The 13,087-nt window shown below is 35.6% G+C and overlaps 1 long non-coding RNA gene across 2 annotated transcripts in view; it reads right to left on the bottom strand.

Annotated features, from left to right (window-relative positions):
• Window positions 1–4,485: 4,485 nt before the first annotated feature.
• Window positions 4,486–13,087, bottom strand: part of LOC145668002 (uncharacterized) — a 42,328-nt gene continuing 33,726 nt past the window's right edge. Inside the window, exons 1-3 of one of the 2 annotated variants that reach the window (XR_014127937.1) lie at window positions 9,413–10,623; window positions 8,018–8,189; window positions 4,486–4,563 (exon numbers count right to left, since the gene is read on the bottom strand). This is a non-coding gene — a long non-coding RNA (uncharacterized LOC145668002). Of the gene's footprint in view, window positions 4,564–8,017; window positions 8,190–9,412; window positions 10,624–13,087 lie in introns of those variants that run through there. The other variant, XR_014127941.1, reaches the window with a different exon arrangement.

The raw sequence follows: 13,087 nt of genomic DNA, 5'->3' as shown, positions 1-13,087 counted from the left end.
GGCGATTTAAGTTAATAATTGTGTACGTAGAAACTAACAAGGACTGTGACTAAAGTTACATACAGTTTAGAATATTACATATCTAGTTACAGCATTCATAGTTACGAACGTTGATAAATAGCTACTTTGAAACTTAATGTTAGAAGTCTGTAGTTCATTTGAGATGAGCTTAAGTGCGTGAATCAACATTTGAAGCGTGGTATTTAAGTTTGGTGATATTTGGGATGTCTTGACTGCTTTATTCATAAAGTATCAAAAGTGGAGATTCTAGAATATTTCCATAAAAATCACTAAAGAACGGCACCAGGGTTATAATTGAACCACAAGAACATTATCTTATTCTGTAGAACAATAGAACAAATATTTCGCAACTACAATGCGAGTAAATAGTTCAAAACTATCAATGTCTTAACAAGAAATATAATACCCTAAAGTAATACTAAACAGTATGCAATTTAGAGGCACAGCCGTTGTTTGTTTCTACATTCACACCTAGTCTTTATTAATTAAATCACAATATTACAGAACATTACAGAAGTTACAGCTGAAATCATTGCTCAGCAATGCAAGACTGTATTCAAATAATTTACGTACATTGTCCTTCATTTTATAATTAATTTTCCTGAAAACTCAAGGCATCAAGACAACTAATAAGCAACGTAGAAATAAAAACAAGCAGAACTTATTTACAGAAAAAAAAGTATTTACAGGTGTTTGCAAAAAACATTAACATTATATCTCATAGGTAACAAACTGCCAATTTTAACACAAACTACCATCTTCTGGAGGATGTTGACGTTTAATCCTCTTAGGTTCTAGTACTTATTTTTAAGTGCTGAAGTAGTGTCTTCATTATTCGATTAAAAAGTACCAATAAAGCTTTTTACTTCGGCTTAAGCATAGATGTATTGTTGAACACATTATGTATGGTTTCACGCCCTTCTGCGTCCATACATAGGAGTGATTACGTCATAATTTAAAAAAGAAATTTGTTAGAGCTACTTTTATTATATTTGTCGGGTTTACTTTGGCAGCCAGAAGATTGAAATTTTACACAAGCATTTAGTCTACAGAATAGTATTTATCATATCTTTTCACATCTCTGCGTCAATGGGAGACCAGAGGGTAACATGCAAATATATATATATATATATATATATATATATATATATATATATATATATATATATATATATATATATATATATATATATATATATATAAATCAAAACTCCCATTTTTAATGATTTCTATGCCTCAGATACATGATGGAGACATGTGAATTCACCGTTTCTAAAGCTGTTTTAACCTGACGAGAATGTTGTACAATACATAACTCTAGAATACACACGATTGTCGCAGGATTTTTTAAAATCTGAGATCAGGGTATTTTGCGGTAATCTGGGGCATTGTGGGGATCATTTGTAAACATACTTCTCGCCCTTACTATACAAGATAGAAGCTCGATGTTTTATACACACATTCAGTACACCGCTTAGAATTTTTCGGTCGATCTTCAGATGTCGTTTGTACAGGGCAGGTCCAGTGGGCTCGAAATTAAAAAAAAAAAAGAAAAACATTTTCAGAGAAAAAATTCAATTTCTCTCAAGATTTCTCGCCTCAGAGACATGATAGGGAAATGTAAATGGTATCGTTTAACAGACTCCTCTATTGTCAAAAACAATGTTTGAATCATGATCCTACGATAAATAAGAAGGATCTGTAGAAGCTTGACTTATAGTATATAATTTACCTAGAAACTAAAAGGGTTAAAGCAAAAATGTTTTTACACTTTGATAGATTTATTATTAAAGCTTACACAGTTTTCATGCTAAAATATATAGCAAACTTATACGTACAATGATATATTTGATTGGTTTGATTTTAGTACAAAACGTTTTAAAGTGAATTTGCATCGGACAATGCAAGTGTAAACCTCAATGTAACGAGCGAGTCACTTTAACAAAAAAATCTTTTTATTGTGAAAGGAATAGTTTTCTACAATACTCTATTACGCGTATACCCACATTCCCTGACGCGTCTTTTTCTTACGGACGCATCCTTGCGCGGGACCCCTGCTGCGTTTCTGCTCTGACTCAGTTCGATATCATTCGTGCTTTTCAGTGACCAACTGGCACAAGTTGGTTAGTGTTTTTGCACAAGACCAACGCACTCCTGCGCGGGTACGCAGCTACTCTCTCATCTTCACTCGATTAGATAGCATTTGAGGTTTTAGTGGCTACATAACACAGATTGATTCGTGTTTTGCACAAAACTTCTTAAAGTCAATCTGTACCGGGAAATGCAACTGAACACCTCAATATAACGAGCAAATAACTTGAACAAAAAGCATATTTTTACTTTGAAAGAAGTACTTTTCTTTAATCCCCGTTTCTGCGAATACCCACCATTGCTGTTGCGTCTGCTCCCTAGCGACGCATCTCCGCGCTTGCCTCTTTGCCCCGACTCGGTTAAATACCATTCTTGCTTTTTAGGGGACAGTATTCACAAATTGATTGATGTTTTTGTAAAAGACCTACGCAGCTCCGCGAGCACCCTCTGATATGCTCCTGCTCTAACTCAATCAAATTGCTTTCAGGCTCTTTGGTGGCCACCTAGCACAGGTATATTAGTACTTTGCACAAAACCTCTTGAAGTGAATCTGCAGCGGGAATGCAAATTTACACGTGCAATGAGCAACGAGCAAGTGACTTTAGCAAAAATATATCTTTTCATTGTGAAAGCACTAGTCTTCCACAGTCCTGGATTATATGTATAACCACCATTGCAGACACGCCAGCTTCCTACGGACACATCCCTGCGCTGAGTTTCTACTGCGTTCCTGCCCTGACTCGGTTCACCGTACGGGTCACATGGTTGGCTAATATCCTGTCTCGGTAAGATAGCATTCGTGCTTCTTTGTGGACATCTAGCACAGTTTAGTTGGTGTTTTCGAGCAAATACTCTTAAAGTTGATCTGCGCCGGGGAATGCACGTGCAAACAAATGTAACGTGCAAATTACTTTCCGAAAAAAAAAGTTTCTTTGGATTGTGAAAGCAGTAGTTTTTCACCATACTCGTGTACATATATTCACCATTTCTGACATGTTTGTTCCCTACCGAGGGATCTTCGCGGGGCCCCACCTGCTGCATTCCTGTCTGACTCGGTTTTATAGCAGTGGTTCGTTTTAGTGGTAAACTACCACAGGTTGTAATATTTTCCATAAGTAGAAGCTTTGCTTTATATATACTTAAACACAAACAAACTATTCGCTGAGCAAAACAATTTATTCACATAAACTACATACGTGTTACAGTTTCACCAACTAACACTTTGGCTTCATCAGACACTATCTACCATAGGTTGTTTGGTGGTTTTGCACAAGACCTAAGTCATTGAGTGACTGACTGATCTTTACACAGGCCAAATCGCTTAAGATAGACACGTTAAATATGGACAGTACTTGGGATTTGTTACGTAGGATACCACTAAGTAAGGATTTTTGCAAATTCGACGGGAAGGGAAGGAAAATAAATGTGGGAAGTATTTTTTAAATATGACCATATCTCCGAATTCCTTAAGCCTACAGATTTGAAGTTTGATATTTGGATTTCTCATTTTAAATGATTTGACAGATATTTAAGCGTTTTTTTTAATATTTTAGTACGAAGAAGAAAAGAAAAAAGGTGAGGAAGAAAAAAAAGGAGTGAGGATGGCAATTATTATAATATGTCGAAATCGCGGAATTTCTGAAGGTTTGAAACAAAAAATTTGGTATTTGCATATTATTTAAAATAAGTAGATACGTATTTCAGCGGTTTTGATATATGCATCAGAAGGAAAGAAAAGGGGGCGGAAAGAAAAATGGAAAGGGATTAAAATTATTATAAAGTATTTAATCCTTTAAGGTGAGAGATTTGAAGTTCGGTATTTCAATTTGTCATTTAAAATACTTTGTCGTATGTTTCAGCCCTTTTTTTTTTTTTTTTTTTTTTGACATGTTAGTAAAAAGGGAAAGAAATGATGTGGAGAGGAGAAAAGGTGGGGATTACAATTACTCTAATAAAATGTCGATATCTCTAAATCTTTGAAGATTTGAAACATGGAATTCGGTATTTCATCTTCTCATTTAAAATAATTACATAAGCGTTTTATGATATATATCCTAAAAGGAAGATAAAGGGGAGGATTACAATTATTATAATAAGATGTTTATATCTTGGTGTCCGGGAAAGTAAGAGGCTTTAAAACGGCGGAAATTTCTTTTTCCTCCAACTCTAAAAAATTCTATGCATATGCTGTTCATCTAATGACCTATAGAGGTGAGAAATGTAGTAAACGAAACGTATATTTAGAAAAGGACGCATTCATGCACGAAGTTGCAGATCCCTAGCTTATTTAGTGATGGTAAGAACTTTCCGATCTCTCTCGTAATTTTAAGAAAAATAGGTAAAACTATACTTACCTACGCAGTAGTATAGGTATCGCCTGCTGCAGCCAAAGAATCAATACTTCCTTCACCTTTTCTTCTTTTGCGTCGGTATACATCTTACGAACAGCAGCTGAAAAGAAAGATAAAATTTCAAGCAAATACTAGCGATTTTTATTCTTAAAAAAAACCGTTATTTGTATTAAATGTCCCTCTTAAATAGCTTTACGAAATTATGGTATGGTTTGTAAACATGGATACCTATAGCTGAAACTAATTCCTAAATTATTTTTCAAGTCACCTAAGCTAGGCACCTATTTTGTACTATTTTTGTAAGGGTACTATATAAAGTTATCTTCCACCACACTTTTGGTATATTATATAATTGAAAAGTGACATTTTTCGTTACGAGTGTAACAAGGCTTTCTTCCTGTGCCCTTTGTGGTGATACAGTTTTGGGTCAACGTTTAAAGTCACCTTAAATAACACTACAAAAAACACATTAGGTTTTAACTAACTTCGTTGTCACGAAAAATTGAAAGATGAAGACGACAGAAAGAAGAAAGTTTGATCGTTTGTCTCATATTCGACGTCTTGAAAGCCTGCAACTTTTATTTTTTCATACTGAATTATGGTAACTTCGAAAGCTATGTTCTTCTTGTGTTATATATTTGTGCTTTATCTGCATTTTAGTGTTAGACAAAGAGCTCTGAAATTTTTCACCCTTAAAATATCGGCAGGGGGACACAGATTGACATACTAGGTAATACTACCAGACTAACAGTGTTGCCAACACAACAAAGTTATATTCTTTCAAATGGCACTACGTGAGATTATTATAAATTTCAAATCTACATACAAAACGAAAACGTACAATAATGTTCATTGTTGCAAACTAAGGGTGCTACAGTATCACAAAAATCCAAAAACACCCCAATTTTGGAGACGTTTACAACAGTAACAATGCAAGTGAAACGGATGGGGCAATGCTCCTCGGAGGAACGTTAGAGTGAAATACTACGACCAGTATATGACGTATTTTTAATAAACAAAAACAGAGTTACAGGGAATTGAAATTTCGACATTTTTCTAGGGTTGGATTTTGAAAAAGTGTCGAGATAAGTACCACATCTAATTACGTAAATTCTTTTTAAAATATGTAAAGATCATAAAATCATTTACAGCAATTTGATAATGTAAACCGTTCCTGAGATATGATGACTTTTGTTAAATTAGGCAATACTACTTAAAATTACGTACTTCTATGAAAATTTAAAAATGAGCGTTGCTTTTCTTTGTTACTTTGACAGTTGACCAATAGCTTTTGGCAGTTGTGGTTAGTACAAGTTCTTGCGATTTCATTATTTTCAACAGTATTGTCAACTTTAACATTATTTTTCATATCTGCCAAACCATTAAAAATATCAAATTGCTATAAATGAACTTATGATCTTTAGATATTTTGAAAAGAATCTACGTAATTAAATGTGATACTTATCTAGACACTTTTTCGAAATAAAGCCCCTCGAAAAAAAGTCAAATTTTTAATTCCTTGTAACTTTGTTTTTGTTTATTAGTAATATGTCATAGCCTGGTCATAGGATTTTACACTAACGTACTTCCGATGTGCATTGCGTCATTCGTTTCACTTGCATTGTTACTGTTGTAGAGGCCTCCAAAATTGGGATGTTTGAGGATTTTTGTGATACTGTAACATCCTTTGTTTGCAACATTGGACAATAAGTGGAATATTATACGTGTTTCCGTTTCATATGTAAATTTGAAATTTGTAATAATATGGCGGAATGCGGTTTGAAAAAAATATAATTTTATGTTCAGTTAGCAACACTGTTACTTTGGTGTTATTAGCTAATATGTCAGACTGTGTCCCACTGCGTATACTTGAAGGATGCAAAATTTCAGCGATTTTTGTCTATTAATTTAGTGGTTACAAGAGCGTAACAAAATAAATGGACCACCCTGTACATATACTTTACAAGGTAATTAACTACTGACATTTTCTTAGTGGTTTTATTCCAGTGGCAGACAGTATCACATTTACAGCTATACACGAAAAGTCTGGTGCAAAATTATACCCATATCGGCGTTCTTTAATATCGGAATCACTAATTCTTCCTCAATTAGTTACCACCGGTTGAAAAGTAGTGATTCCTACACTGTACTTCAATCTAAATTCGTTGACTACTCACTTTATTTAGCCCTGGAATCATTCCTATCTTGGAATTTTGTTTGGTTTATGTTTTCCGTACACCTTTCCTAGTGGAATGAAATTAGGTTGTCTACAGGAAATACGTGTTTTCAATTTATGGTCACATTTCAAAAGAGTATTACCAACTTTGGTGTAAATTAACACAAACTTCGACATAATTAGCACAGACCTGGTATAACTCTATACTCTCATGTCCAAAATGATTGTCGCATATCTATAACTGTCTTCTTGTAAGAATATAATTTGATAACAATTTTGCAGAGTACTTTTAATAGTGATACTATGTGTATAATCGAGAATTGTATATTTGTGGTAAATTTCATAGGAAGAGTGTTATACATACGAAAATTAGAATGAGTAAAACAAAATGTTGCTAAATGGATAAGGAAATTTTATTTTCGTTTTATTGTTCTTATTTACTGCTCTTTTGACATGAATTTTTTCCTGTCTTTACCGATTATACACATGCTAACATTATAAGAAATACCGGGCGAATTCGTTATAAAATTATATTCTTACAACAACATATTTATAGACATGAGACAATAATTTTGGACCCGAATGTACATACACCTGGGTGCAACTTCATTGACACCGATGCAAGTTATCTGGGATATATCAAACATTTGGTACACTAGGTACATTCTCGGACTCGAAACAAGTTCATACGACTTGATTCCCAGATACTCTACAAGAAGCTATTGAAAATATTTATAGCGCGTGCGGTCCCTGGTTTGATCCCAGTTCGCGCCAAGTGGGCTCAATGGTGGACAAACACAGTGTGCGTGGGTTTTCTCGGGATTCTCAAGTTTCCCCCACTTTCTTCATTCCACCATTTCATTCATTTCTCATCATCACCGCTCTTTCAGCCTCGGTGCATAAGCGTGTGATGTTAAACTACATATTTTATTTCATTGAAAATATTTATACTTGAATGTGCCATTTTGTAGAAAGGAAGGCAAGCACTGAAAACCTTACAGAATGTTTGTGAATGCTTTTTCAACCAAAGGTTTCTTTAAATGTGTACTTTGCCAATAAATCTTTGCTTACAACATAGAGTGTTGGATCAGTTATTGAATTTCCTATATATTCTACACAGACGTTATATTCACTCAGTAAGGGTGAACACATTTACTTATTTTACTACTTGACAGTAAAAGCATCCCAAAAGTACTCAAAGCATACTTTATCCATGAAGAATTACTTCTGATTGCTTGGGACGTACTCACATGAGAAAACACGTCCAGTACGAGATAAGTAAGACTTAGTAATAAGCAAACTGGAATTTTGTAAGGTTACTAGCATAAATAAATAAATGAAGTTAAATCTTTCGCTATAACTTTTAAAATCAACTTACTCTGGATCTTTTAGCACACTTGGCTGGACACAAAGGTGTGCTGTTTTGCTTCATGATCCTTGCTTTTCCTGCCTGAATAGAATTTCATTGCGAGCTTGTCGCGCAAAGTTCTTATTGCATTATGAGTGAAAACTTTTAAATCCTGACCACCAATTGACAGTAATACTTTTACCTGAAAGAAAGGAAATTGTTTAGATCTAGTGCATGCTGAAATCGAGAAGAAAAACAATATATATAAGGGTCCGTATTGTTATGCTTCTCTACCCGTGGAAAAAAATAACAAAGCATGCATGGCACTAGATTAAATTTTATATACCGTAATGTGAAGTGTGAAAATAAAACGCGTGAGGTTCTGAGTTTCAGGGAAGGCCGTATCAAATGGGATACGTGACTAACAAAAACTGTTTGACTGGGATTTATTTAGTAACTTTCAGTTTTGTATCAGAATAGCGGTTATTTAAAAGGACCAATGTCGTGTGTGAGTGTGTGTATGAAAATCACATGTATTTCCAAAAGTAACAAGAAACAGTGAGTTAATCAGTGCTGCGAACAAGTAGTGTCAGAAAATAGCTAAATGACGCACAAAAACTAGCTAAAAATGGCTAAACTTAACTTATATTATAGGGAAGAGAATTTAGGAATAAAGAAAGTAAAAATTTGGTACCTTTTGTGTACTAGTTTACAAAGATGTTCTAATATAATTTATGAAACCGTTTTACAATACAATTTATTTCTTCATTGACTAGAAGTAATAAAATCTCTTGAATTATTTCAACTTCAAATGCTGGGTATGTCTTGATAACACTATTGGTCTATTGACTGATAAACGATATGTAATCTAATGTGACAATGTAAGTGCTGTTATAAACAGAATAATTAGAAAAATACCAAGCTACTTTTTTTTAGGTTTTTGATATTTTCAAACAAATTTTGACTGCAAAAGGGTTAATTGCCGCCCAAATGACTATATATTATTAAGTATGAATGGCAAGTTGACCAAAATTATAGTCCATAGCAAATCCACATTATAATGGATAAATTGGCAAAAATGGAGTTGATGCTAGCATTTAATCAAAAGAGAGATGTTCCAAAAAAGCGAAAATTAAAAGTAATAAGATTTGATTTGAACAAAAATTTGAAACCTGCTTTTTAACGTGTACACTCTGCAGCAAAAAACTTGCAACATGAGCATGTAAGTTTATTGTGAAACTACGCCTAACAGCGCAGGGAATTAACACAATGTACAAGTGGCACGAATCACGCCAGGAGAAACCTAGACGTTATCCCCTGCACATTTATTTTGGAACAACATACTTCGTCGATTCACAATAAACTGACACGCTTATGTAGCATGGTTTTTTGCTGCGGACTGTAGAGTTTTTATAGGACACTTACGTATTTCTTTCCGAAGTTTGGATCTTCAGGCTTTGTTTCAAATATTTCAAAATCATCCAACGTTCGCAGAGGCAGAATGCCAAGAATTTCGTATTCTTCGTTTATGGTCTCTGCTTTCACACTCACACCATTACTTAGAAGTGTGTCCACCTTCTATTTGACAGAAGATACCCTTTCACTAAGGACAGCTAAAGTAGATTCCATTTGGCCAAGTACCATTCGATATCTGCAACAAATTTTAGGAAATATTGTTCTGAAGGTATTAATATAACTAGAAAATATATTATTTCACAAATCATTGAAACAATAAAATGTACGTTAGTGGTGGACAAATACCGTATGCGTGGGTTTTCTCAGGGTTCTACAGTTTCCTCCCACTTTCTGCATTCCTCATTTAATTCATTCTCATCATCGCCGTATCATTAGGCTGCCCTGCATAACCGTGGAACAAAACAAATATTTTATTTCAATACGATTTCGCTGTTCGTTTTATCAGAAATCTTGAGGAAAAAGTGGGGGAAAAATAGGAAGACGTGTGTAGAAGACCACTACGTTGGAGAGTGAGACCAGCTCTTTACAGTATGACGTCATTCATCAGCACTGCGGAAGGAAAGGGTTGATTGCTCAGAGGTAGAACGTTACCTTTTTGTGCGACGGGTCTTTGGTTCAATATCCAGCCTCATGAGTTTATGGTGGACAATATCATATTCGTGAGGGCTTTCCCGTTCTCTCCCACGTTCTCATACTGCTAATTCCTTCATAATCATTCACTATCATTAGTCATTCGTGTTCCTTAACATTAACCCTAGGAAGACTAAACTATAATTGGTCACGTGAAAGAATAAAGGGGACAATTTTGTTCGCGGTTGTAAATTCCAATTTTAACCCCTATTAATATATTTTAAAGTTGTTTAATGACTGCTACTAATAAATGTGAGTTGTAAAATTATTTTAAGACTTGTGAAATTTTATTTTAATAGCAAATATTAGAAATATCAGTTCCAGTAGAGACTACTACCGCATTCGGTTAGCAGACACGAAGTAGCTTGAAATATATTAGAATGTGTGGACAAGTTACTATACTAAACCTGAGAGTATTACGTCTAATCAATGAATGAATGCAGATTATGTTAGCTTAGTCATCCATTCAAAGAAAAGTTAAGCTTAGAATGATCCTATTGAAGTAAAACTGTACTTCTCTTAACATGTCTAAGTAGATAAAAATATATTATTTAGTCACGAGCGCCACACAAACAAAAAACACTGCCAATCAGTCTCCAAATCCTAACAGCATTTGCCAACAGCAATTGGAAATAGGCATGCGGTACATATTTTAAGAATATTTTTTTGGCCAGGAATGCAATGCTGCTGTCCATTTTGCCCTATCACTAACCGTTGATGAAATATGGCCTGTTTTATCGTTGCAGATTCCAGTGACTGAACAATGGTGCTGATGCTCTAGGAACGTATGAGATCATCCTGGTATGTGGAAATCGCAGTTTTTGTGTGGTGGGTGCGGAGTTTAATGTGTTACACCCCGAAAGGGAGCCCATATCCCAATATGGTGTGGCCAAACTCATCAGGAGATTCCGGGAGACAGATTCTGTGGACGACAGGCATCGTAGTGATGGCTCGAAAACGTCTACAGATGAGGAAACCACCGTCTCTGTCATCGAATCTTTCAGCAAAAGCCTCCAATGTAGAGCACGGCGTTTACCACAGGAAGTTACTCGAACGTCCATTCGAAGGATACTTCCACTAACAAGTGGCCCCTATACAAGATCCAGTTTCACCGCCATCTCACAGAGGACGATCCAGACTGTCGTGTGCAGTTTGCAGAATGGGCAACAGCACAACTGGCAACCAATCTAGATTTCCCCTTGACCGTTCTGTTGTTCTCCGATGGGGCAAATTTTTACGTCAACGGAGAATTGAAGAAACAAAACCACCGGTACTGGAGTGACAATCACCCCCATTGGTTGGATACATCAGGAATGGTGATCAGAAGACTGTGGTATGATGTGATATTTTTGACACGAGTCATTCTTCATCTACGAAACTTTGAAGGCGAACCAATATCCACTGCTGCTGGATGAGGATATCCTGCAGTCAGTGTTGTCGGAGGACGGTTGATAACCAACGTCCTTCCAAGAGGATGGAGGCCCTCCCCATTACGGATTTAGTGTGCGGGACTATCTGGTCAACAGTTCTCTGGAAAGTGGATTGGGCGTCTGGGTGGAGTAGACATCACGCTACCCAGATCTCACGCCTCTCGACTTCTACTAGTGGGGCCACCTTTAGTCCATGGTATACGCAGTTAATATTCGGAATGTACATCTCGTGCAGCGGATTGAGGGTGCATCACCTTCTGTGCGTCCAAAGACACTGCTGTCTATGCAGAAGTGGACAAGACGTGTAGCACACACCATTATTGCACAGGGTCATTTCGAGCGTATGTTGTGACCGATACAAAAAAGATTATTGAGCTGAGCGAAGCGAAGCTCTTATACTCGGGTTAGCCGTTTGGTTGTCCGCGAACTCCTCCTAGACCGTTTGGCCGATCTCAACCAAATTATCACGCTGATAGAGTATGTCGTGCTGAGTGACAACATAGGTTGAAATCAAAAATCCGATGTACCATCGAGGAATAATCACCGAAAAACGCTTGCTCCTAGACCGTTTGGCCGATCTCAACCAAACTTAGCACGCTGATAGAGTATGTCGTGCTGAGTGACAACATAGGTCGAAATCAAAAATCCGATGTACCATCGAGGAATAATCACCGAAAAACGCTTGCTCCTAAACCGTTTGGCCGATCTCAAGCAAACTTAGCACGCTGATAGAGTATGTGTAGATGTTGAAAAAGTCAGAATAAACTGATTACGTAGTTTAAGCTCGCTCAGCTCAGTTCATTGCAATCGGGTATATCCATTGCATTCCTAGTATAGAATTATATAGAATTATATAGATTATATAGAATAAAATTTTATATTATTGATAAATACTTCAAGTAAGATACAAAAAAAGAATAAAAGTTGTAGTTTCACATGCCACGTTTCCAACCTATAGACAAAAAGAGACGAATAATTATGGAAGAATAACGCTTTCTGGTTTCTTGGAGTTTAACGTCCCACGAATATACGGCACTGCTGTAAACTCCGTCCCTATAATATCTAAGTAGTATTAGTTATAGTGTTATCGAAGTTGGCAAAAACTGTTTTTATTATATAAGATTTTTGGTTTAAACACATTTGCTTTGTTTATATAAATTACATATGGAGGGCAATAAACTGAGTTTGGCCGTAACGTTCTTCTGCAACAGCAAGGTTATGAAGAACGGGACCTACAGCTTAAAGTGAGATCCGAACTACTACTCAGTTTTCACTCGGTAGATATTGTCCTTCATTTGCACTCGAAACCAGAATCCCTTGATAATAAAGGCGATAAATTCACAGACACATTAAATCAATGGACAATTTTAAAAGACTACATAATACAGAAGATCTAATTTAGTCAAAGTCAAAAATATCGGCTTAATTTAATTTGCTAATCAATACAAGAAATGACTAATGGTTCTGGACCATTCATATTATCTTTCTAAATAAAACTGTTTTTTTATTAACAAACCAGTCAAACCTAATAGAAATCTCTGTTTCTTCGATCCACTTTCCAATG

The sequence above is a fragment of the Thermobia domestica genome, chromosome 1 (genome assembly GCF_964235325.1).
Source record: "Thermobia domestica chromosome 1, izTheDome1.hap1.1, whole genome shotgun sequence".
Lineage (NCBI taxonomy): Eukaryota > Metazoa > Arthropoda > Insecta > Zygentoma > Lepismatidae > Thermobia > Thermobia domestica.
The sequence above is the reverse complement of the archived record's forward strand: the minus strand, read 5'-3'. Positions and strand labels throughout refer to the sequence as shown.